Source organism: Diabrotica virgifera, chromosome 6, assembly GCF_917563875.1.
Source record: "Diabrotica virgifera virgifera chromosome 6, PGI_DIABVI_V3a".
NCBI classification, from domain to species: domain Eukaryota; kingdom Metazoa; phylum Arthropoda; class Insecta; order Coleoptera; family Chrysomelidae; genus Diabrotica; species Diabrotica virgifera.
The window spans coordinates 164,026,007-164,052,957 of NC_065448.1; the positions used below are offsets into that span (position 1 = coordinate 164,026,007).

A 26,951-nucleotide genomic window follows, 5' to 3' on the forward strand; every position below is an offset into this window, starting at 1 on the left:
AGATACCATAGATTTAAGAGTTGCTTATAATGGTTGAAATCTAGGAACATAGAAATAGGTGTGGATTAGTTATATTATTACTTTTACTTTACTTTTTTTACTTTTACTTAATCAGTAGACCCATTTGTACCTTTTCGGTGTTGGGCCGTTTATAAAACAATTCATTAATTACCATATTTTACAATCTTCTAAGGTGTCCTAGCTCTTAACGAACTCTCTCCATTCCTTTCTATTGGATGCCATCTGTGTTGTTTCCTGCCAAGTCTTACCCTTACTCTGCAGTATCTGCGAGATGTCACTGTTCCGTTCTTTAATGGGTCTTCCTTTTCTGTTCTTCCCTATTGGTTTGGCGTCCCACACTCTTTTTATTATCTATTATTTTCCATCCGGGTTAGATGTCCGAACCATGCCAATTTTTCTCCTTGATTGAGTCAAGTATCGGTTTGATTTTGAGTCTTTCTCTTATTTCTTAATTTCTGATTCTATCAGTTCTTTTTACTCCGATAGTTCTTTTGAGGTATTTCATCTCTGCTGCCTGAATTGTGCTCTGCTGTCTTTTGTTTAATATCCAATTTTCTGCTCCATATGTCACCTTAGGTCTATATATTGTTTTGTATATTGTCATCTTGGTCTTTGTTGATATTTCTTTGTTATTAAGGAATCCTCTATTTAGTGCTTGGAATAGTTTTCCTGTGTTTTCCATTCTGTTGTTAAGATCGTCCTCGATGTCTCCTTTGTTGTTGATTACTGTTATATGGAAAATAAATTTGAAATTTGATAACTGAATGAATTCAAGGATTGTTTAAAAGTAAGGAGTGATATATGATGCTAAGATTGTCTATAAAGAGTCGTTTGTTTATAGAGTTTTTTTCCCTTAGGATATGAAACATTTCTTGGAATTATATTTTGTAGAAATTAGACTCGATGACTAAGGTTTTAATGTTATCAAAATCAATTTGATGATTAAGTGTGATGGAATGTGACCTGATAGCACAAGAATGCTTATTGCATCTGATATCGCTTCTATGGGTAACCACCCTCCCTTTAAGGGTTCTTTTTATCTGACCAACATATTTAAAATGGCAGTATTTGCATGGTTTGTTATAAACTATACTAAATTTACAATCAAGATGCAGTAGAAATAAACAAACCAAGACACGTTAAATGCTACTAGGAGCACTCCCGAATAATGATTTACAATGTTTATACTTTGGAAATTATGATTTGGGATTTAAAATGTTATGTAATATGTTATGACATTGCAAATTATGATTTGGGAGTGCTCCTAGTAGCATTTAACGTGTATTGGTTTGTTTATTTCTACTGCATCTTGATTGTAAATTTAGTATACATTAGCTTTATCCCAAATATCTATTGGTATTTTAGTACGAGAAAAAAGATTTCCGACTATTTTACAATTCTTGATACCTATTTTGGTGGATAACGGTTTAAAAAAGTTCGTAAGTTTATCAGTTAAATGTGGGAAATAAGACAAGGATTAGCATCTCTGAGAGGACTCAGATGTGGACACTTCTTCTATTTGAATTTCATTATTTATTTGTGAGGAATCCTGAACTTCTCCCAAATTGGAGTAGGTCTGGTCAAGTAATACTCGAGAAGTTGAAAAAAGATATCTATTAATAAGAAAAGTTGGATAAGAATTCTCACTTAAAATGGTTTTAAGTAATTAACTAGATTCACTTCTCTAAAAAGGATGTGACCACCTATAAGTCCCTAGGGCTAATTCCTGTACGAGGTTATGTTTGAATTTTTTAGGATAAAAGGAAAAATAATTGAGGAAGCGATCTCTATCTTTGTTATTTTGTATCTTATGTTATTGCAAAACAAATCTGAAATAAGCAAATAGAATAACTTTTAAACTAATTAATGGATCAAATTAATAAAATTTTGAGGGTTTGTGAAATACCCCAATTTCCAAATTTGAGTGAAACGCTAAAGTTCTAAGTTAGGTTTAGTAAAAGTTATTAACAAATAACAATTTTCACTTATTTTGCAGTTTGTGAAGCAACAACTTGACTTTTTAACTTTAAAAAATCGGCATATTGACGGTTATGTAATGTGCTAAAAAAATTAATTTTGTAATTTTACGTCTTTTTAGTTTTTAATGGAGTGCAAAAAATCGAAAAAATTGCCTTTTGGATTAAATTGTTAATAATTAAAAAACGGCTCCGAACTTTAGGCAGGAAACAGTTAAGTTTTCATTCTATAGGTCCACAATAACTAAAAAAGTTGTCAGCTACCTGGACATTTTATTGCCCCGAATATGGGCTATTTCTTGCTTATTTCCTTGGAATAAAAGTAGATAACGTAATATGAAATAAAAGTACCTTACCGTATCTAAATTGGTCCGATTTGGTCTGTTCAAGAAGATACCACTGGGAGATTGTAATACTGTGAATGCTGAGGATGATAGATAATTTCTTCATATTGGTGGGGCTCAACTATTCTTGACTTTAAGTATCCGTCACGCATTGCTCTAATATCAATATTGGCTTGTAGATTTGGAGAACTGTAGATAAGTTCCTCGTATTGGGGCGGCTGAACAAGCTTTGGAGTTAGATATCCGTCACTAGTTGTACTGTCTTCTCTATATATATTTATATAGCCATATTGTTTTCTTTGATCGGCTTTAAAAGGTTTACACATTTTCCAAATCATGTATATTAAGCTTATTAAAATTATTATGATAAGTATAAGAGTGCCGGACAATAAAAGTGCTAATGCATGTAGTTCTGATTTATTCCAATGCCAAGTTGTGATTGTGGTGTGAGTTAGATCAGATTCTGTAGATGTCTGTTTACTAACAGATAAAATATAAGAAGTAGGTGACGTATTTGCACCACTTCCAACAATTTTAATATTTTTGAGTTGTTTACCTAAATATTTGACGTTATTTTTTTTCTCATATTCATTATTAATTTGCTGACTTAATTTTTCTAGGCATACGTTTATGTTTTCAGTTTGTATTATTTCTAATGTTAGTACGTTACAACTATTTGAATGCTTTATTAAAGTATAGTATCTCGTATCGTCTCGCAATGTAATACAGGTTACATTTTTAATTATTGTTTTTTGTGCTATGTCATTAAATGACATTGTACTTTGTAGCATTTTAAATGGACAAGATTCGTCCCCTATATAGGTAAGATTATAGTTGTAATTACAATGCTCTTGTTCGCCCTCCAAATCTTGTATTAGAATGGTAACTCTACCAATAGCAATCCGATAACGATTTTCAAATATTAAATCTGATAACACTTGCACTGTTAAATTCAGATATATAGTCGTAATGGGATAAATGTATCTCCAGTTTACTGATACCATCTTTGATCTGAAATATGAAAATATACATAACGAAAAAGGTACGTAATATTAATAAAAATGCTAATTCAGACAACAAAAGCAATACTTAAAATTTGTCCAATTCTTGGTTTTATTGGAAAAACAAAACGATGTTCATCAATTCATTATTTTCGTTAGTTAATCCAATGTATTACGTTTATTGAATGGAAGAACATCTATTTATTAATATTACGAACACTGTTCACTGAGCCAACGAACACTGTTCATTGAAACAACAATGTCGTTAATTGACCGACGAAGACTATTCGTTGTGTCAATAACAGTGTTATTTCTGCTAACGTATTTCGTTTATTTCTACAATTATTTCCGTTTATTCTTACAATTAATTCCGTTCATTCCCACAATAAATACGGTTATTCTTACAATCAATTATATTCATCCCTACAATCAGTTTCGTCCATTACTACTATGACCGAATTTTATATTGATAATAATTACTGAATGCATTAGCTCAATGTATGATATTAATTGATTAATAATAATTTTGCAAATCCCCTTTTTTGTCCTAAACCTAATGGACTTTACACTTTGTGATTTCTCATATGATTTCACTTATACAGTGCGCTGGAAAAAGTGTTGCCCCTTATTAACTTATTTATTTTTAGCACATAAGCAAAACGCTCGGACAGGTCGATTTTTATGATAATCAAAGTATATTATAACATCAATTTTTCGAACTTTACGCGATTCCTCTTCAGGTGACAGCCACAACTTTGGTTTTTTTTAAATGGGAAAGTACATCATGTGACAGCTCATTTAAAAGCGTTTAAAGTAATGATTCCAAAAATGTATAACACTTTAATGCTTTTTGAGACAACAGGTGCAAAATTTTGATCGAATTCTTTTTAAACACATTTATTTTTTTTGCAATCCTGAGAAAACTAATAAATATTTTTGAAAAATTTAAACGCAGAATAAAAGATTATATTATTACCGAGGGCTGAATAGCCCTCGGTAATAATCCCTTAAAATAAACTGAAATTATAGAATCTATAATTATAATTTATATTTAAATATATTTGAAATTAAAAATCATACTAAATTTTCGCTTTTTCGCCCCTGTGACTTATTAAACTAATCATTCTAGAACTTATCAGGTACTTCAGATCCTTGATAATACAGTAGTATTTTATTCTGCGTTTAAATTTTTCAAAAATACTAATTAGTTTTCTAAGGATTCGAAAAAAAAATGAATACGATAATAGACACACGAAAACTTCCTTCCAGTACGGACTAAACTTGGAAACGAAATGAAATTATTCGGCACTTTGGCAGAGGTCACAGCATTGTTTAACAAAGAACGATAAGGTAAAGTCGCTACATTTCAAATGGTCAAGAAAAACATTTATGTTTATGGTTACCATGAACGCATTGATTGTGGTTATTAAACGCAGCAATAGTAGTAGATTGATTAATGCATTCGTTGTTACAACAATCAGTTTACATCTATATAATGATCAAATATTACTCTATATTAACAACATTTGTACATTGTTTTAATGAAATCTATACGTTGTCACGATAAACCAAGGTAATTGCTTATAATCTACAAAATCAAGAAAGTGCTTTGCTGCCAGAATTACCATTATTTTTTAAAAATACGAAACTTACTTATTGTCTGAAGAAATTGAGTGTTATTGATTAATGTACTCCAGTTATTTTCACAATTATTACTCAATAATTGTGACAATAACCAAATACATTGATGAATGTCTAAAAGTTCGTTGAAACAAAAAATATTAAATTGTTGTTACAACGAAATACTATTCAATAATCACTGTTAATCAATATTACGAACTAAATTTTTTTGAGTGTAAGATTCCCCCAATAGGGGCTTCACGACCTTGACGTTGGTTCGGGGGCTTAAGCTGACTGTTCAGATAGGGCCGTAGTCTGGCGCAGGAAGTGGATCAAGTATGTGTGTACGAATGCAGGGGATCTCCCTAATAAGGACCTCTCCGATGAAAGAAGGCACCCCCTATAAACGGGCAAGGCCTAATGCATGGTAAGTATGAAAGGATGTGAAACAACCTCGCTAGACCGGTTCCTGTCACGACATAGCTCTCTGGAGTATCTGGGAATCTTTCCTAGGTACTCGAGAGACTAGGAATGTATGAACTTCTTCAGCGACCAAGAAGTAGCCCGCCCTAAGTTAACCTACCCATGTCTGGTTGTACCACTCCCCTGGCGTAAATTTAAGTAGAAGACCCTCTGGTCTTCACTGCCACATCTCCATTCTACGGCACTGTTCATATCGCCAATATATAGTCAACCGACCCGATAATATCTACCAGCTGTATCTATCCTACACTCCGAGTACAACCAGAAAATGCTAACCCTCCTTCATCCTTTTTCCCACTAAACCTACACCCCCAACACACAAGGTAAAGGTGTAATTGTACCGTGCCCAGGCCTGCATGGCAGTTGTGTGTCTAAATTGAACTGTCTCAAACGGTCGACTGGGGGAACCAGGCCACACCCCCTTTCATTTAAGGCCTTGTACCGGCACAGGGAGCGCTGCTGGTATGGACAGTTTATTTCTCCCATACTCGTGGGATCAATATGGAACCATGCAAAAATTTAAAAGATTTAACCCTAGGGGTCTCGCAGGAGAACCCAACAAACAATCAAACTTCCACTGAGACTGTTCGGCAGAATCTGGAAGAAAATAATCCCATCACATCGGGTAATAAAAATACTGAGGACGCAATGCGGACTCCTTTAAAAGATGCTGAGGATGAGGTTTCTCGGCCAAAAATATCTGGGGCACAGAGAAGAAAGCTTCGGAAAATGAGAGAACAGGGAATTGACACTTCTAAGGTCAAATTACCTCCTAGACCTCAAAATAAAACTCCTGGAAATGCCGAAATCACACAAGCTGTCAAGCGGACTGTGTCTGATAGAAGCACTCCTGAGGAGAAATTAACAAAAAAGAGCAGAACTGCTGCTGCCTCTTTCAAAAAGCTCAGCAGCAACTACAAAGCAGCTCTTACGGGAATAAAGACGGCAATAATTCCCAAAGAATACCCAGACATATCTGTAACGGAAAAAGACGTTGGGGCAATAAAAGAGGCCCTAATTAAACTTATCGATGAGGTTCCTTGCGCACCTCGTTACGAAGGTAATCGGCTCATGGATGGATACTATGGGTTGATATGTGCTGACGAGGAGTCCTTTAAGATCACAAAGGATTTCTTGGAAGACAATACGGAGTGGAAGGTCGTTAAGGCTGAGGAACTCCCAAAATCGAAGCGTGTACTGATGTACCTTCCAGAGACTAAAAATGAGGATCTGAAAGTGCCACTGGCACGAATTGAAAAACAAAATCCTGAACTAAGGACCAGTCGTTGGGCAATTCTGAGTTCCAAACCAGCAACTGACGGAGGACTGCATGTGAGTCTCCGAATTGATAAGGAGTCAGAGGCACAGCTCGAAAGGCTTCAATGGAAGCCTTATTACCTTCTACAGGGTTAACAGAAAGCGCCAGGGTTAACAGAATCCTCAAAAGAGATAACATTAACAAACCCAAGTCAATGAAATTGCCCAATGGGAAGTATACGGACACAGAGAAGGAGGCTGTAGAGCATCTTTTAAGTGTTCACTTTCCAGGGTCGACGCAATTGACTGCTAATAACAATCATCAAGCAAACAATAGCCCAACCAAAAGGGACTGGCTGACCTCTGACGAGATCTTTGGTTCTCACAAGGTCAGATGGGCTATTGAAACTTTTGAACCTTATAAAACTGCGGGACCGGATGGTATATTTCCTAAGCTTCTCCAGGAGGGTCTGGAAATAATCATGGGTCCCCTGATCACAATATTTAGAGCTAGCCATGCTCTGGGATACATTCCCAAAGCTTGGAGAAAGGCAAGGGTGGCGTTTATTCCCAAACCAGGAAAAACAGATTACACCTTAGCAAAATCCTACAGGCCTATAAGTCTAACCTCATTCATGTTAAAAACCATGGAAAAAATCTTGAACGAACACATCAAGAAAAACAATTTAAATGAAAATCCACTGCACCAACGGCAATGGGCGTATCAGGCAGGGAAATCAGGTGAAGCCGCCCTGCACAATCTAGTGTCGGAACTCGAAAGGAGTCTGCATCAGAAAGAAGTCGCCCTTGCTGCATTTTTAGATACAGAAGGTGCATTTGATAATACCTCAATCGAGTCTATACAAAGCGCACTGGTGAGGAAGAAAATCAACAACACAACATGCAAGTGGATTATTCAGATGCTTCAGGGCAGAATAATATCCACAGATACGCATGAAGATACCATAAATCTGAAGGCAACTAAGGGATGCCCTCAAGGCGGTGTATTGTCACCGTCATTATGGAACATAGTTGTCGATGATCTGATTCATGGGCTAAGCGCCCAAGGAATCTGGGTCCAGGGTTTCGCAGATGATATCGTGATAGTAACTAGGGAAAATTTCCCAGCACTGTTGCGTATCAGATGCGATATGCCCTTCACTACATAGAGAACTGGTGTCTGAAAGGGAACCTCTCCGTGAACCCTTCTAAAACTAAACTGGTAGCCTTTACAAATAAGAGGAAGCTTACTGGACTGAGTGAGCTGAAATTATTTGGAGAGGTACTGGAAAGAACCAATGAGGTTAAGTATCTAGGGGTAACCCTGGATTCGAAACTCAATTGGAATACTCATATTATCAATATAACCAATAGGGCTAAGCGACTCTTCTGGAACTGCAGACGAGTTGTAGGTAAAACCTGGGGATTGAAACCAAAGGTGATATGTTGGTTGTACACATCAGTGATACGACCGACAGTTACTTATGGGTCAGTACTCTGGTGGAGAAAGACGGCTTTGCAATCTTGTGTGACCACTCTCACCACCCTACAAATACAAGCACTTCTAAATATAACAGGAGCCTTAAATAGTACAGGAACGGCTTCATTAGAGGCTATCACAGGTCTTCCTCCGCTGGAATTGTATATTTCGACGGTAGCCTTTATGACCATCCTGAGGTTCAAAGCAAACCATACTTGGAGGCCAAATTATGTATTGAATAGCCACACAAACATTACTGGGACTATACTTGAGGAATACATCTTTATGATGAACTTAGATATGATGACACCAGAACTAATCTTCACTGAGAAGATTAACACAATTATACCATCTAGAGAACAAAAAGTCCCAAACATTAATGGAGACTTAATATGGTTCACTGATGGATCTAAAACTACCCATGGTACTGGATCAGGAGTCTTTGGGCAAACATGTAACTATAATAAATCTTACAGCCTAGGTCAACATACAACGGTGTTCCAGGCTGAAGTTTTTGCTTTGGCGGCCTGCATTGATGAAATAATTGATGAGGACCCTAAAGCTAAGAGAATCAACATTTACACAGATAGCCAATCGGCTATTCTGGCTGTAAAGAACCCTCTCACCAAATCAAAACTGGTGAGAAACTGCAAAGATCTCCTCAATAACCTGGAAAAAGACAACAAAGTGTCATTAATATGGGTGCCGGGTCATGAAGGGGTGCATGGGAACGAACGAGCAGATATGTTAGCGAAACAAGGCTCGAGAAAAACTTTTGAAGGCCCAGAACTTTTCTGTGGCATCACTAAAGATGCTATGAAAAACGAGGTTCAGAAATGGCTGATAAAGAATCATCAAAATAAATGGAGAACCACTCAAGGGCATATCCAGACTAAAAAAATAATCAAGAATATTGATAAAAAACTCTCGAACAGTTTGATGAACCTCAATAAAAGAGAGATCAAAACGGTCACTGAAATGGTGACTGGACATTGTCGTTTAAGAAATCGCCTATACAAACTAGGTAAGGTGAATAAACCATGGTGCAGAAAGTGCGAAATGGAAGAAGAAACTGCCATACACATACTATGCTATTGCAGTGTGCTAGGTGATGTAAGGCAGAACTTCGCTGGTCAAATGAGGTTTGAACCAGAAGAGATCTTAAAACTACCCATAAGAAAACTGTTGGCTTTCGTTGAGGCCACAGGACTTATTAAAGTTTAAGGAGAAGAACAGGGTTTGGTACAAAGGTCTTATGGCCAAGTGCCAGAGACTAACGAGTCTCGCCTGAGTTAAGAAGAAGAAGAAGAAGAAGAAGAAGAAGAAGAAGAAGAAGAGTGTAAGATTTGATAAAAAATAAGTTGAATATTTTTTTTGAAACCGCCCATTTTAGACCGGCCGTAATCCAGCCAAATAGTTTATTGTACATATTTTATTAACTGATATGAAAGTCCTCAGCAGATAACCTCTTTGTCAATACACGACATACGTTTAATTTGGCTGCTTTGGTATACCCACGGATCTTGTAAGATAGTGACATCAAAACTTTTCCGATAAACAGGTCTATTGAAGCTGCCTAATTGTGTTAAAGTTTCTTCCTGGACTGAGATCTACTTCGACCGAAGATAGAGTCCACCGGAGTTTTCTCTTGCTTGCATTCTTTTATTTATCTCCGTGTCTGACACCTTTGTATGTGAGCATCTTTTTATGCTCGTGCCGGCTCTAAAGTTCTTTCATTCGTTCAAACAAATTGGTGAGGTCTCCAACTCTATTGTGTGACGAAGGGATCTGCGGCGTGACTTTATTCGGATGGGTTGTTCGACGTGATCATGAAGGAAGTGACGATGGTCTTTGACTTTTTGTCTTTCTCGTCCCCTGCAGTTATGTACATGTGTAGCTGTCATTCCTGCAATGGACTAGATTTTAAGGACTAGAGTTGTGTTAAAATTTTCGCTATCTTTCGTTAGATTGGTGAGGTCTCCAACTCTATTGTGTGATGAAGGGATCTGCGGCATGTCTTCATTCGGATGGGTTGTTCGATGTGATTACACCGTCACGGAGGTGACGATGATCTATGACATTTTTATCTTTCTTGTCCTCTGCAGCTATATACAGCTCTTCTCATAATAGGTGTAGAAATTCTACTTATTCAACAACTTACAAATTGCTAAAAAATATATTCGGTAGTCATACATTAAGAACACAACTAAAAATTATTTATGTTATAAACTAATAAATAAGAAATATATATTCGTAAACAAATGATAATACTACTATTACAACAGATAAATAAACAAATATGAAAAAACATTTTTAAGAAACGTTTTTCTTTGGTTACAAAAGTTAAAAATATAAAAAAAATCAACAAAAATCAAAAATAAAAAAAATTCAAACTCGAAGGATTATTCGAAAAAAACTGTTATGACAGATTAAATATACAAGAATCTCACACATTCATTAAAAAAATTGAAAAAATCTAACACATTAGTTAAAGAAAAGCGTGGGGCGCATCTTCATCGAATAAACGGTTTGAGGATAGATACTTTTTTACTTTTCGCGAACCAGGCTTTTCTTTAACGAATGTGTTTTTTCAATTTTTTAACAAATGTGTGAGATTTTTGTATATTTAATCTATCAAACAGTTTTTTTTTCGAATAACCCTTCGAGTTTGAATTTTTTTTATTTATTGCTTTTTAGTTGATATTTTATAATATTTTTAATTTTAGTCTTTCGTAACTAAAGAAAAGCGTTTTTTAAAAAAAAAATTTCATTTTTTTTTATTTTTTAATTTTTAGTCTTACACTTTTCAAACATTAAAATATATCGTCATGTTTAAAAAAAAAGGATGTATATGACAGACACATTTTTTGCACTTATTTCAACATTTGATACATACATTGAACATATTCTGTAATTTCTTCATACATTTCTTAAATCAAAATCATTATTTACACCTATTACAGTTTTCGCAGTCTTTCCATCTCTTCTAATGCTTTACTATTGCACGGTGTAGACCCTGTTAATTTCTCGCGAATTACGAATTCTAATTGTAGCACGAAACGTCTCTACCGGTGGTTTTTCTAAGACTACGTTAAAAACACGAATTTTTTTAATTCGAGTTTTGGTTGATTGACGTTTTGTTTCGTATCATATTGAAATTTGACACGATTAAGTGTCTTTGTTTATATAAACAAAGATATGAGCCCATAAAACAACATCCAAAAATGTTATTCTACATCTTACCAGACCGAAAACAATGGGAACTTTCTCTGGTAACACCTCCGAGGCAAAATTAAAAATGGTTATTCATTTTTAAAGATATGAGCGTTAAAAATCGGCGCCGCTTAGGATGTTTATAAACATGCTGTACAAACATGAAAAGTAGTCTGAATCGGCAAAAAAATTGAAACTTTGTTGTTTATTTATCAAGCAATACGTTTAACGTAAAAAGTGAAATTAGGTATAGTTCATATAATTAGCTACAATCTGTAAATTCAAGTTTCCACATTGTAAAAAACAAAAGAATTTAAGCATTTTCCATTAAAATCGTTTTTTTATTTAAACAATTAATAAACATAAAAAAATTTTTATTGACTATTTTTGTATTGTTCCCGCGAATGCATAGGTCTGCAAATTTTCATTCATTTGCACTGAAGAAAAGGCAATCAAATTAACGTCTAAAGATTTGACCCAAACGATTGAACTAAAGAAAAGCGTTTTTCTACAACCGTGTTAAAAATGCAATTTTTAGCACTCCATAGGAGCGTTAAAAATGCTACTTTAAAGCACTAGTGCTTTAAAAAATTTAAGGCACTGCAGTTAAAAGTGAATTGTCAAATTGTGAAACGGCAAAATATTTATATTTCATTTATTAACATTAATATTAATAGTACAACTTGCGCAATTTGAAAAAGGTGGTTTAAAAGGTTTTATAAAATTTAATTTAAACTGTATTATTGCATTTTTAACACGTTTGTAGAAAAAACAAGTTTATGTAATGTAATTATAACGGTATAATATGTTCGCTAAGAATTTTTAGACATTCCCCTCGAGCGTAGACAACCAGTTCTACCTTTTACGGGTCATAGGTTTTATGGTCTCAGCAATTAACAAAAATATTGTATTTTATAAATTTATAACGTTTGTAGAAAAAATATTGTATGATATACGTGTTAAAAAGTACATTTTTAAGGCACTCATGTGAATTGCAGAATTCGCTTCGCTCATTCTGCAAACTTTCACATGCTTGCCTTAAAATTGCACTTTTAACACTTTTATCATAAATAACTATTAAAAATAAACTAAATATCTACATATTTATTTAAATACCTATTTATTTATAACAAAATACACAGCATAAAATTATGGTCACCCCGTAATTTGAATTTATTTCAGAAAATTATTATTTATTTTTAAATATTTTCTGTTGTAATATAGATTGTTTTGAGACACTTCTTACCAATATTTTATTCATATCTTATTTATTTGAGGTAACAAGGTATGTACTCCTATCACGTCAGATGAATATTTAAAACTGTTGATGTTGCCATGGTAATTTTAAAACACGCGAGTTTATGAAAGTTGCGTTTAAACACGCTGAGGCGTACTTCAAATAAGCAAAATGGGATACCAATAAAAATAATAATAATAATTTCTGAAACATATTTATTTAAATTTCGGTGTGACCCTAATTGTATGTTGTATAAGTGTATTTAAATAACTAAATATCTATAATTTGCAATAGGTACCCAAAAACAAGATAATATTAAAATTAAATCGATAAAGTAGGAAAACAAGAGACAAATTAAGATAAGAAATTATTTACCTACTGCGTATTTTACACTATATTGTTTTGATTTTGAAATACATTTGAAAATTAAATAGAATTTCCACTTTAATGAATTTAAATAGAATTGAAATACCTAAATAAAAAAATGTTCAAAGATTACATTATTACCGAGGGACGAAAGTCTCTGAAAATTTCGATAATAATTATTATTTTAATTAGTTACAGCGGTAAAAAAGAGAACATTTAGTGTGATTTTTAATTTCAATTATCTCATTCAAAAGAACCTTTTTGTTTATTCTAAATGACTTCCGCCCCTCGGTAATAATGTAATCTTTCATTCTGCGTTTAAATTTTTCAAAAGTATTTACATATTAGTTTTCTCAGCATTCGAAAAAAATGAATGCATTTAAAAATCACTGGTTCGAAACTGTGCCCTTCGCTCTTAATTACACACACCAAATTACTAATTATATTTTTATTATATATCTTTGTGTTTAAGAAATATCTTTGTGTTTATCTAATGTTCAATAATAACAATATAGCCCCATCAAAGAACAATCTGACCCCAAAAAAATAAAGGAATGATGAAAATTTGGGAATAGCTAGTTGAAATTGTGTCTATTATTATATAAGAAAAAGTTTAAAATTTTACATCCCCTCCATTTTACAAAAATTGGGAAATATCCCCTTCTCGGGGGTGAAAAATATACATTCAAAATAAGTCCGGAATTGGATAAAATGACTAATTCTAACCAACTTTTGTTGTCAATACTTTTTGAGTTATTTGTGAGTGAATATGTTAATTTTTAACAAAAAACAAAATATATTTTTGGACGGTTTTTCGCAAATAACTTTTTCTCGAAAATATGCATTTTTATTCTACAATTTTTCCCCTCACTGTATATATACCTACATAAAGAGAAATTTAATTGTCGAAGTCAATCAGTAAAATAAATGTTTAGGGTTAAGTGAATATATATTATAAATTAATTGTCTTTTTAGTGTTAGAAGACTGTAAATAAATTAAAATATACCTTACAATACTCTGGTGGAGAAAGACGGCTTTGCAATCTTGTGTGACCACTCTCACCACCCTACAAAGACAAGCACTTCTAAATATAACAGGAGCCTTGAATAGTACAGGAACGGCTTCATTAGAGGCTATCACAGGTCTTCCTCCGCTGGAATTGTATATTTCGACGGTAGCCTTTATGACCATCCTGAGGTTCAAAGCAAACCATACTTGGAGGCCAAATTATGTATTGAATAGCCACACAAACATTACTGGGACTATACTTGAGGAATACATCTTTATGATGAACTTAGATATGATGACACCAGAACTAATCTTCACTGAGAAGATTAACACAATTATACCATCTAGAGAACAAAAAGTCCCAAACATTAATGGAGACTTAATATGGTTCACTGATGGATCTAAAACTACCCATGGTACTGGATCAGGAGTCTTTGGGCAAACATGTAACTATAATAAATCTTACAGCCTAGGTCAACATACAACGGTGTTCCAGGCTGAAGTTTTTGCTTTGGCGGCCTGCATTGATGAAATAATTGATGAGGACCCTAAAGCTAAGAGAATCAACATTTACACAGATAGCCAATCGGCTATTCTGGCTGTAAAGAACCCTCTCACCAAATCAAAACTGGTGAGAAACTGCAAAGATCTCCTCAATAACCTGGAAAAAGACAACAAAGTGTCATTAATATGGGTGCCGGGTCATGAAGGGGTGCATGGGAACGAACGAGCAGATATGTTAGCGAAACAAGGCTCGAGAAAAACTTTTGAAGGCCCAGAACTTTTCTGTGGCATCACTAAAGATGCTATGAAAAACGAGGTTCAGAAATGGCTGATAAAGAATCATCAAAATAAATGGAGAACCACTCAAGGGCAAATCCAGACTAAAAAAATAATCAAGAATATTAATAAAAAACTCTCGAACAGTTTGATGAACCTCAATAAAAGAGAGATCAAAACGGTCACTGAAATGGTGACTGGACATTGTCGTTTAAGAAATCACCTATACAAACTAGGTAAGGTGAATAAACCATGGTGCAGAAAGTGCGAAATGGAAGAAGAAACTGCCATACACATACTATGCTATTGCAGTGTGCTAGGTGATGTAAGGCAGAACTTCGCTGGTCAAATGAGGTTTGAACCAGAAGAGATCTTAAAACTACCCATAAGAAAACTGTTGGCCTTCGTTGAGGCCACAGGACTTATTAAAGTTTAAGGAGAAGAACAGGGTTTGGTACAAAGGTCTTATGGCCAAGTGCCATAGACTAACGAGTCTCGCCTGAGTTAAGAAGAAGAAGAAGAAGAAGAAGAAGAAGAAGAAGAAGAAGAAGAAGAAGAAGAAGAAGAGTGTAAGATTTGATAAAAAATAAGTTGAATATTTTTTTTTAAACCGCCCATTTTAGACCGGCCGTAATCCAGCCAAATAGTTTATTGTACATATTTTATTAACTGATATGAAAGTCCTCAGCAGATAACCTCTTTGTCAATACACGACATACGTTTAATTTGGCTGCTTTGGTATACCCACGGATCTTGTAAGATAGTGACATCAAAACTTTTCCGATAAACAGGTCTATTGAAGCTGCCTAATTGTGTTAAAGTTTCTTCCTGGACTGAGATCTACTTCGACCGAAGATAGAGTCCACCGGAGTTTTCTCTTGCTTGCATTCTTTTATTTATCTCCGTGTCTGACACCTTTGTATGTGAGCATCTTTTTATGCTCGTGCCGGCTCTAAAGTTCTTTCATTCGTTCAAACAAATTGGTGAGGTCTCCAACTCTATTGTGTGACGAAGGGATCTGCGGCGTGACTTTATTCGGATGGGTTTGTTCGACGTGATCATGAAGGAAGTGACGATGGTCTTTGACTTTTTTTCTTTCTCGTCCCCTGCAGTTATGTACATGTGTAGTTGTCATTCCTGCAATGGACTAGATTTTAAGGACTAGAGTTGTGTTAAAATTTTCGCTATCTTTCGTTAGATTGGTGAGGTCTCCAACTCTATTGTGTGATGAAGGGATCTGCGGCATGTCTTCATTCGGATGGGTTGTTCGATGTGATTACACCGTCACGGAGGTGACGATGATCTATGACATTTTTATCTTTCTTGTCCTCTGCAGCTATATACAGCTCTTCTCATAATAGGTGTAGAAATTCTACTTATTCAACAACTTACAAATTGCTAAAAAATATATTCGGTAGTCATACATTAAGAACACAACTAAAAATTATTTATGTTATAAACTAATAAATAAGAAATATATATTCGTAAACAAATGATAATACTACTATTACAACAGATAAATAAACAAATATGAAAAAACATTTTTAAGAAACGTTTTTCTTTGGTTACAAAAGTTAAAAATATAAAAAAAATCAACAAAAATCAAAAATAAAAAAAATTCAAACTCGAAGGATTATTCGAAAAAAACTGTTATGACAGATTAAATATACAAGAATCTCACACATTCATTAAAAAAATTGAAAAAATCTAACACATTAGTTAAAGAAAAGCGTGGGGCGCATCTTCATCGAATAAACGGTTTGAGGATAGATACTTTTTTACTTTTCGCGAACCAGGCTTTTCTTTAACGAATGTGTTTTTTCAATTTTTTAACAAATGTGTGAGATTTTTGTATATTTAATCTATCAAACAGTTTTTTTTTCGAATAACCCTTCGAGTTTGAATTTTTTTTATTTATTGCTTTTTAGTTGATATTTTATAATATTTTTAATTTTAGTCTTTCGTAACTAAAGAAAAGCGTTTTTTAAAAAAAAAAATTTCATTTTTTTTTATTTTTTAATTTTTAGTCTTACACTTTTCAAACATTAAAATATATCGTCATGTTTAAAAAAAAGGATGTATATGACAGACACATTTTTTGCACTTATTTCAACATTTGATACATACATTGAACATATTCTGTAATTTCTTCATACATTTCTTAAATCAAAATCATTATTTACACCTATTACAGTTTTCGCAGTCTTTCCATCTCTTCTAATGCTTTACTATTGCACGGTGTAGACCCTGTTAATTTCTCGCGAATTACGAATTCTAATTGTAGCACGAAACGTCTCTACCGGTGGTTTTTCTAAGACTACGTTAAAAACACGAATTTTTTTAATTCGAGTTTTGGTGATTGACGTTTTGTTTCGTATCATATTGAAATTTGACACGATTAAGTGTCTTTGTTTATATAAACAAAGATATGAGCCCATAAAACAACATCCAAAAATGTTATTCTACATCTTACCAGACCGAAAACAATGGGAACTTTCTCTGGTAACACCTCCGAGGCAAAATTAAAAATGGTTATTCATTTTTAAAGATATGAGCGTTAAAAATCGGCGCCGCTTAGGATGTTTATAAACATGCTGTACAAACATGAAAAGTAGTCTGAATCGGCAAAAAAATTGAAACTTTGTTGTTTATTTATCAAGCAATACGTTTAACGTAAAAAGTGAAATTAGGTATAGTTCATATAATTAGCTACAATCTGTAAATTCAAGTTTCCACATTGTAAAAAACAAAAGAATTTAAGCATTTTCCATTAAAATCGTTTTTTTATTTAAACAATTAATAAACATAAAAAAATTTTTATTGACTATTTTTGTATTGTTCCCGCGAATGCATAGGTCTGCAAATTTTCATTCATTTGCACTGAAGAAAAGGCAATCAAATTAACGTCTAAAGATTTGACCCAAACGATTGAACTAAAGAAAAGCGTTTTTCTACAACCGTGTTAAAAATGCAATTTTTAGCACTCCATAGGAGCGTTAAAAATGCTACTTTAAAGCACTAGTGCTTTAAAAAATTTAAGGCACTGCAGTTAAAAGTGAATTGTCAAATTGTGAAACGGCAAAATATTTATATTTCATTTATTAACATTAATATTAATAGTACAACTTGCGCAATTTGAAAAAGGTGGTTTAAAAGGTTTTATAAAATTTAATTTAAACTGTATTATTGCATTTTTAACACGTTTGTAGAAAAAACAAGTTTATGTAATGTAATTATAACGGTATAATATGTTCGCTAAGAATTTTTAGACATTCCCCTCGAGCGTAGACAACCAGTTCTACCTTTTACGGGTCATAGGTTTTATGGTCTCAGCAATTAACAAAAATATTGTATTTTATAAATTTATAACGTTTGTAGAAAAAATATTGTATGATATACGTGTTAAAAAGTACATTTTTAAGGCACTCATGTGAATTGCAGAATTCGCTTCGCTCATTCTGCAAACTTTCACATGCTTGCCTTAAAATTGCACTTTTAACACTTTTATCATAAATAACTATTAAAAATAAACTAAATATCTACATATTTATTTAAATACCTATTTATTTATAACAAAATACACAGCATAAAATTATGGTCACCCCGTAATTTGAATTTATTTCAGAAAATTATTATTTATTTTTAAATATTTTCTGTTGTAATATAGATTGTTTTGAGACACTTCTTACCAATATTTTATTCATATCTTATTTATTTGAGGTAACAAGGTATGTACTCCTATCACGTCAGATGAATATTTAAAACTGTTGATGTTGCCATGGTAATTTTAAAACACGCGAGTTTATGAAAGTTGCGTTTAAACACGCTGAGGCGTACTTCAAATAAGCAAAATGGGATACCAATAAAAATAATAATAATAATTTCTGAAATATATTTATTTAAATTTCGGTGTGACCCTAATTGTATGTTGTATAAGTGTATTTAAATAACTAAATATCTATAATTTGCAATAGGTACCCAAAAACAAGATAATATTAAAATTAAATCGATAAAGTAGGAAAACAAGAGACAAATTAAGATAAGAAATTATTTACCTACTGCGTATTTTACACTATATTGTTTTGATCTTGAAATACGTTTGAAAATTAAATAGAATTTCCACTTTAATGAATTTAAATAGAATTGAAATACCTAAATAAAAAAATGTTCAAAGATTACATTATTACCGAGGGACGAAAGTCTCTGAAAATTTCGATAATAATTATTATTTTAATTAGTTACAGCGGTAAAAAAGAGAACATTTAGTGTGATTTTTAATTTCAATTATCTCATTCAAAAGAACCTTTTTGTTTATTCTAAATGACTTCCGCCCCTCGGTAATAATGTAATCTTTCATTCTGCGTTTAAATTTTTCAAAAGTATTTACATATTAGTTTTCTCAGCATTCGAAAAAAATGAATACATTTAAAAATCACTGGTTCGAAACTGTGCCCTTCGCTCTTAATTACACACACCAAATTACTAATTATATTTTTATTATATATCTTTGTGTTTAAGAAATATCTTTGTGTTTATCTAATGTTCAATAATAACAATATAGCCCCATCAAAGAACAATCTGACCCCAAAAAAATAAAGGAATGATGAAAATTTGGGAATAGCTAGTTGAAATTGTGTCTATTATTATATAAGAAAAAGTTTAAAATTTTACATCCCCTCCATTTTACAAAAATTGGGAAATATCCCCTTCTCGGGGGTGAAAAATATACATTCAAAATAAGTCCGGAATTGGATAAAATGACTAATTCTAACCAACTTTTGTTGTCAATACTTTTTGAGTTATTTGTGAGTGAATATGTTAATTTTTAACAAAAAACAAAATATATTTTTGGACGGTTTTTCGCAAATAACTTTTTCTCGAAAATATGCATTTTTATTCTATAATTTTTCCCCTCACTGTATATATACCTACATAAAGAGAAATTTAATTGTCGAAGTCAATCAGTAAAATAAATGTTTAGAGTTAAGTGAATATATATTATAAATTAATTGTCTTTTTAGTGTTAGAAGACTGTAAATAAATTAAAATATACCTTACAATAATATTATACAAGAATAAAAAACCGCTAAACGCCGTAAAAATGAGTGGCGCATAAAATATTCCAGCTACAAAAGATCTGATATGAATATTACGTGGCGCGAAAATGGATTTTCATTTGATGCAAAACAAAATTCTAGTTTTATTTTAAAATATTTTTCCATAATATTTGCTAAATTTGAAGTAAACGCCCCACAAAAGAGTAACTTTGATACAGTTTGAATTTTGAAACTCTTTTGTGGCGCGTTTACTTCAAATTTAGCAAATATTATGGAAAAATCTTTTAAAATAAAACTAGAATTTTGTTTTGCATCAAATGAAAATCCATTTTCGCGCCACGTAATATTCATATCAGATCTTTTGTAGCTGGAATATTTTATGCGCCACTCATTTTTACGGCGTTTAGCGGTTTTTTATTCTTGTATCAGGAGTTTTTCAAAGTTATTTATAAATTAAATGTATGAAGTTGAATACAATGTTCCTCTATTACACGTCAAGCTTTATAAATGGTCACCTTTGTTGCATTATCTCCCAAATGATCTAGTGTCCATCGAATGTACACTAGATTTTTTTTATTCGAAATAGATTGAAAAAAAAAATATTGAGATGGCCGGTAAATGAAGTCGGACTGCCCGTTGCCAGATCAAATTTAGCGTCGTAACCACTACAACTACATAAACCATTTCGGGAATAATCGTTAATTGGATTATACTTTTGTAGCTTAATAACTTCTAAACGGCTTAACCGATTTTGATTAGTAAACATGAGTTTGAAACGTATTGACCAGTAATATCTGATGGATCTAAGGTCAAGTATGATAACTGAAGCTATTACAGGAATTATTGAGCTTGAGAAACCGTTTTTCCCACAGGAAATAGATTTTATCATACTTATGAAGCCTATAACCTAAAAATTTCAAATTTTCCGGGATATGAGGTATACACCGTTAAATTCGTCTTGAGTCCTTCTACAAACGCTAAGTTATTGGCGCAATTCGTAGGTTGAAATGTTGAGTAATTGTCGAAAAACCAAAATTTTCAAAGTTTAGTTTTTCAGTTTTTCAGCTATACTGAGCCGTGTGTATGTCTGATCCTGACGGCTTAAACACCATTTGAAAGCATAAGTCAACATTATTAATTTGATGTATTTGCGGTTCTCCTGGCTCTTCTTGATCCGAATATATATACCCCCAAAACATATGCCGTTTTGTACCTACTAAGTCCTATAGCTGGCTTATAGGTGGTCAAAAGTCACAAACTACACCGGTTCTAAATCGGCCCTGACCCCCTCTTCAAACACAGAGGAAAAATATCAAATCGGTTTAACTTTCAAACACACATACATATATATCCACAAACATTTTCCCTTTTTTAAATAAAAATTAAGTCACATTTCTAAGCTCTATAACTTTTGAATGGTATAACCGATTTTCAAAATTAGACATGCGTTGGAAAGGTAATGATCAGTTTTATTAGAAGCCGCAAAGGTTGGATTTAAATTTTTAAAGTTTTTGGGAGTTGTGGGGACGAGAACGAAAAACAGACCCTAAAGAGGAAGGGCCGTAAAATCTACACTCTTTGACCAAAATCGATGGTTGACATATAAATGGGTGACTTTTTTTTCTGAACTTTAAGATGGGAGTTGGCCCAATTTTCAATTCAGTCAGATTTAGAAAATCGAAAATTTCGTGTATATATAGTGTTACGTGTAGGGGGTGTGGGTGTGCGCTACTGGCGAGAACTGCCGTTCTCTGGTAATGTTCAAAATTAGACATGCGTTGGAAAGGTAATGATCAGTACTGTTAGAAGCCGCAAAGGTCGGACTTAAAATTTCGAAGTTTTTGGGAGTTTTGGGGACCAGAACGAAAAACAGACCCTAAATAGGAAGGGCCGTAAAATCGACACCCTTGGACCAAAATGGATGGTTGACATATGAATAGGTGAGTCTTTTTCTGAACTTGAAGATGGGAGTTGGCACAATTTTCAATTCAGTCAGATTTAGAAAATTGAAAATTTCGTGTATATAATAGTGTCGCGTGTAGGGGGGTGTATTTCTGCGCCACTGGCGAGAACTGCCGTTCTCTGGTAATTTTTTCGATATAAAACTAACAGCTTCGATAACCAATAAATCGAAAACTATTAGTTTTATCAAAAAAGTGTATAATGAACATTTTTTGCTTATAATTAATATTTTTACCAGCATTTGCGGTCAAAATATAATAAAAAATTTCCACCCTCGAGATGAGGTGGCAACCACCCCATGGTAAAAGCGTCTTTCGGCATCATATAGATTTTGATCCTTGGACTATCCACTACTTGTTGTCAAATTTTCAAGCAAATCTATCCATTCTGTAAAAATTGCGAAGTGAAAAATTTCAGTTCCTGGACTAATTATACTTTTGGAGCTCTATAACTTCTGAACGGTTTACCTGATGTTGATCACTAAACATGAATTTGAAACGTATTGACAAGTAGTATCTGACGCATCCAAGATCGAGTATGATAACTGAACGTATTACAGGAATTATTGAGCTTGAAAAACCGTTTTTCCCATAAGAAATAGATTTGATTATACTTATAAAGCCTATAACTTAAAAATTCGAATTTTCCCAGATATGAGGTATACACCGTTAGACGCGTCCTGAGTTCTTCTATGAACGCTTAGTTATTGGCGCAATTCGTAGGTTGAAATTTTGAGTAATTGTCGAAAAGCCAAAATTTTCAAAGTTTAATTTTTCAGTTTTTTGGCTCTGGTGAGCAGTGTGTATGTCTCAGCTTGATCGATTAGGCGCCATTTGAAAGCTTAACTCAACCCTATTGATTTGGTGTATTTGCGGTTTTCCTGTCTTTCCTTGAACCTAAGATATATACGCCCAAAAAATATGCTATTTTGTATCTACCTAGTCCTCTAGCTGGCTTACGGGTAGTCAGAAGTCAAAAATTAGACCGGTTCTGAATCGGCCCTCACACCTTCTTGAAACACAGAAAAAAAATTCAGATCGGTTTAACTTTTCCACACACATACATACATACATATATACATACATACATATCCACAAACATTTTCCATTTTTTAAATAAAAATTAAGTCATATTTCTGAGCTCGATAACTTTTGAATGGATTAACCGATTTTCAAAATTAAACATGCGTTGGAAAGGAAATGATCTGTGGTATCAGAAACCGTAAAGATCGGGCTTAAATTTTTGAAATTTTTGGGAGTTTTGGGGACGAGAACGAAAAACAGGCTTTAAATGGGAAGGGCCGTAAAATCCACACCCTTGGACCAAAATGGAGAGGTAACATATGGATGGACGAGTCTTTTCCTAAACTTTAAGATGGGATTTGGCCCAATTTTCAATTCAGTCAGGTTTAGAAAATCGAAACTTTCGTGTATATATAGTGTCGCTTGTAGGGGTGTTGTGCGCCACTGGTGAGAACTGTCGTTCTCTGTGGATTATGAAAACGCAACTATGATAGTACAACTAGAAGAAAAATGCAAATTACATCGCAATTAAGGCAGGAGTTCGACAAGGCGATATAATATCGCCAAAGTTGTTTTATCTATCCCTAGAAGACATCATCAAAACTACAAATTGGTCAACATATAAAATATGGCATCCACGTTAATGACATCAAGTTGAACCACCTAAGACTCGCTGACGACATCATGATTACAGCAAGCACATCCAGGAATATGACAAAAACAAAAACAATGAAAGATACAGATCACCCAAGACGTCTAGTATTTGTTTAGTGATGTGATTGATCGGTAGCGTCATTCTATTGAATTTTGTTTCAAAAAAAAATTTACATTTTAATCCATACAAATAAATATCTAATATTTGCAGCCAATAAAAAAAATTTTACGAAATAAATTACAAACCCAAACTAGTCCAAGTAATGAAGCTTAAAATAGTTCAAAACCTCGCAATTTTTACAGAATGGATCGATTTGCATGAACATTTGAGAATAAGTAGTGGATAGTCCAAGGATCAAAATCTATATGATGCCGAAAGGCGCTTTCACCATGGGGGTGGTTGCCACCCCATCTCGGGGGTGTAAATTTTTTATTATATTTTGACCGCAAAAGTTGGTAAAAACATTATTTCTAAGCAAAAAACATTCCATACATTTTTTTGATAAAATTAATAGTTTAGGATTTATTCGCTATCGAAAGTATTAATTTTATATCGAAAAAATCAATGTTTTTAATATGTTTCCTGCTAATAACTCCAAAAGTTTTCGTTTTATAAAAACAACTTTACTTAACGAAAATGTACCTTTTGAAAAAATAAACAAAACCGTTTTTTTAATTTCTTCGTCAAATGCTAAATATTGTAGTTTCAAAGTCAAAAGACGGGAAAACTGTCCATTTCTCGAGGATAACTTGTTCAACCTAATTTAAAGTATTTAAAAATATCTATCTCCGGAAATAAAAAAAGTATCTGGCTCAAAAATTAAGTGATTTGTAATGAGAAATGTCAGTCCCTATTTTTTTCAGGGAAAAAGTGATCGGAAGCAACCCCCTAATCGCCATCCTAATTAAAATTAGTCATTGACCTTATTTCTTTTTATTTATTTATGTATTATTAATAGGTTCTAGAAGTTTGACCGGCTTATAGTGATTAGTTTAAAAAAAATGGAGTCAAAAGCAATTAACGATTTTTTGTAGTTTGGAAAAAATGGCTTTTTCTTCATAATAGAAAGATTAGCGTCAGCGATATGAAAAAATTTTGAAATATGTATGAAATTGTAGATTATTTAATTTCCAAGAACCTGGATTGCAAAAATTTTTTCTGCGCAAAAATTAATTGAGCTATTGACAATTAAAACTTGTAATAACATGCAAAAACCACCTTTACCAACCCTTTCAAAGTCACCTCTTTTTGCGACTGAGGATTTTAAAAAGATTTAATATTAACAGTCTTGTAGATCTTTTAAAAATTTACAAAATTCTTGTTTAGCAAACTGTCTAAGATAAAAAATGAAAAAGTTACGGTTAAAAAATCAATATATTTTTTTGAAAAAAAAAAAAAGGAGAAATCCAATTGTAAGCATAATAAGGTAAGTTAGCGGTGTTTTTAGTCATTTACCTTATTCATGCTTCTTTATTTATATATTAGTAATAGATTCTAGAAGTTTGACTGGCTTAGAATGATTAGTTTTAAAAAAACTGGAGTTAAAATCGTACAATGAATTTTTGTAATTTGGTAAATAATTCCATTTTCTTCAGCATAGAAAGATTAGCATCAGAGATACAAAAAAATTTTTAAATATGAAATTGTAGGGTATTTAACTCCCAAGAATTAGGGATGGCGGTTTTTGACAAAACACCGGTTTTCGGTTATACCGGTTTTTTTTGCTTACGGTTTAACCTGGCGGTTATAACCGGCCACAAAAACCGGTTTTTGGAAAAACCGGTTTTCGGTTTTTTTAATCCAATATGTTACAAAGTTACATTTACAATGCACTTTAGTTTGCGATACTCCATTCGACTCGATATCAATATGATCAAAATTAGTACTATCGAAAGGTCATCAATATCAATATAAATAAAACACAATTTTTAATAAAACCATTTTATTCTATTAATTAATATATTTATTTAGTATTTTATTATTATTATATATTTATTAATTATTATTAAATATAATATAGCGTAAGATTAATATATATGTTACAGTTCAAGTTGATTATCCAGTTGGAGTTGACTCCAACTAGTTGGAGTCAACTCTAACGGCTGGTTTCAGTAAAAGTTGATTATAAATATAAAATGAAGATTTATATTCAACATTTACTAGTAAAAGTAGACTCCAACTAGGAAAAGTATACTCTTCCCAATGCCATTTAGTAAAAGTTGATTCTGATTCACACAAACAGCCGATTCTAAAAATTAAATGTTACTGAATATGTTCAAATTAGTCTAGGCTGTATCGTCGCCCCCGTTAGGTAAATTACTCCGATTCGAATTTTTTGCACAAACTTACTCAAAAAGAAGTCCTTATAGCAAATCTACTGGGTGCCAGAAAGTACCTTGATCGATAAATTGTTTAAACAATTTTTTTAGACAAATTCGCAAAATAATTTTTTCACTTCGAATATTTTTTTAGATCATTTGGGTTATTCTGAGCAAAAAAAAGGTATTTTGTGATTTTTCTCTAAAATTGATTGTTGTCGAGTTATAAGCGATTTAAAATTTGAAAAATGCGAAAATAGCCATTTTCAAGGCTTAATAACTCGGTAAAAATCCATTATTATGAAAGTCAGAAAGTGACCAAATCAAAGTTTATAGCCACCTCTACAAGATCCAGCAGAAATTTTTGCCACTATTTTATTACTAAGCTTTATCTTTAATTATTAACAATGAGCGCTAAGCGCGTATTAGGCGGGCGTCAATGGTGAGTGCTAAAGAGGCTGGAATGCAGCATTCCAGCCGTCCAATGGTGAATCTCACTAGCATTCACATTGACGGCCGCCTCAATACACGGTTAGCGCTCATTGTTGATAATTAACAATAATATCTTATTAATGAAATAATGACAAAAATTTCTTCAGGATCTTATAGAGGTAGCTTTAATCTTTGATTTTTTTCAGTTTCTGACTTTCATAATATATAATATCGTATGGCATTTTTGCCTTTCGGACATTTCCGGCGCCAATTACATTTTTAACCCTGTTTCAAGTAACTAGTGTCGATGTACACTAGCCCAGGGGGACCGACTGCTTAACGTGCTCTCCGAGGCACGGTGAGACGGCTCGTGTCATTATTGAAAATGAAAATGATTTGTCTTTAGCAGGGCTCGAACCCACGTGCACTGGCGTATGAGGCCAGCGATTATGCCGTTACTCCACGGCCGCTCGCTCGACTTTCACAATAATTATCTTTAACTGAGTTATTAAACCTTGAAAATGGTTATTTTGGCGATTTTCAAATTTTAAGTCGCTAATAACTCGACAACAGTCAATTCTAGAGAAAAAAAAGGCACAGTGGATCTAAAAAAAATTTGTACGTAGTGAAAAAATTATGTATTTTTGCGAATTAGTTTAAAATCATTGTATATTGCCAAACTTCACTAAAATCATTCATTATTGTACTCATTTGCCCT

The 26,951-nt window shown here is 33.0% G+C and overlaps 1 protein-coding gene across 4 annotated transcripts in view; it reads right to left on the reverse strand.

Annotated features, from left to right (window-relative positions):
* The window catches only part of LOC114339689 (uncharacterized), a 108,148-nt gene that overhangs the window by 66,186 nt on the left and 15,011 nt on the right, over window positions 1-26,951 (reverse strand). For 3 of the 4 annotated variants that reach the window (XM_028290358.2, XM_028290356.2, XM_028290355.2), the window contains exon 2: window positions 2,354-3,352. The exons of the other annotated variant lie outside the window; for it this stretch is intronic. The gene's annotated coding sequence lies outside the window, so the exon portion shown is untranslated. The remainder of the gene's footprint in view (window positions 1-2,353; window positions 3,353-26,951) is intronic. 4 annotated transcript variants of the gene reach the window in all.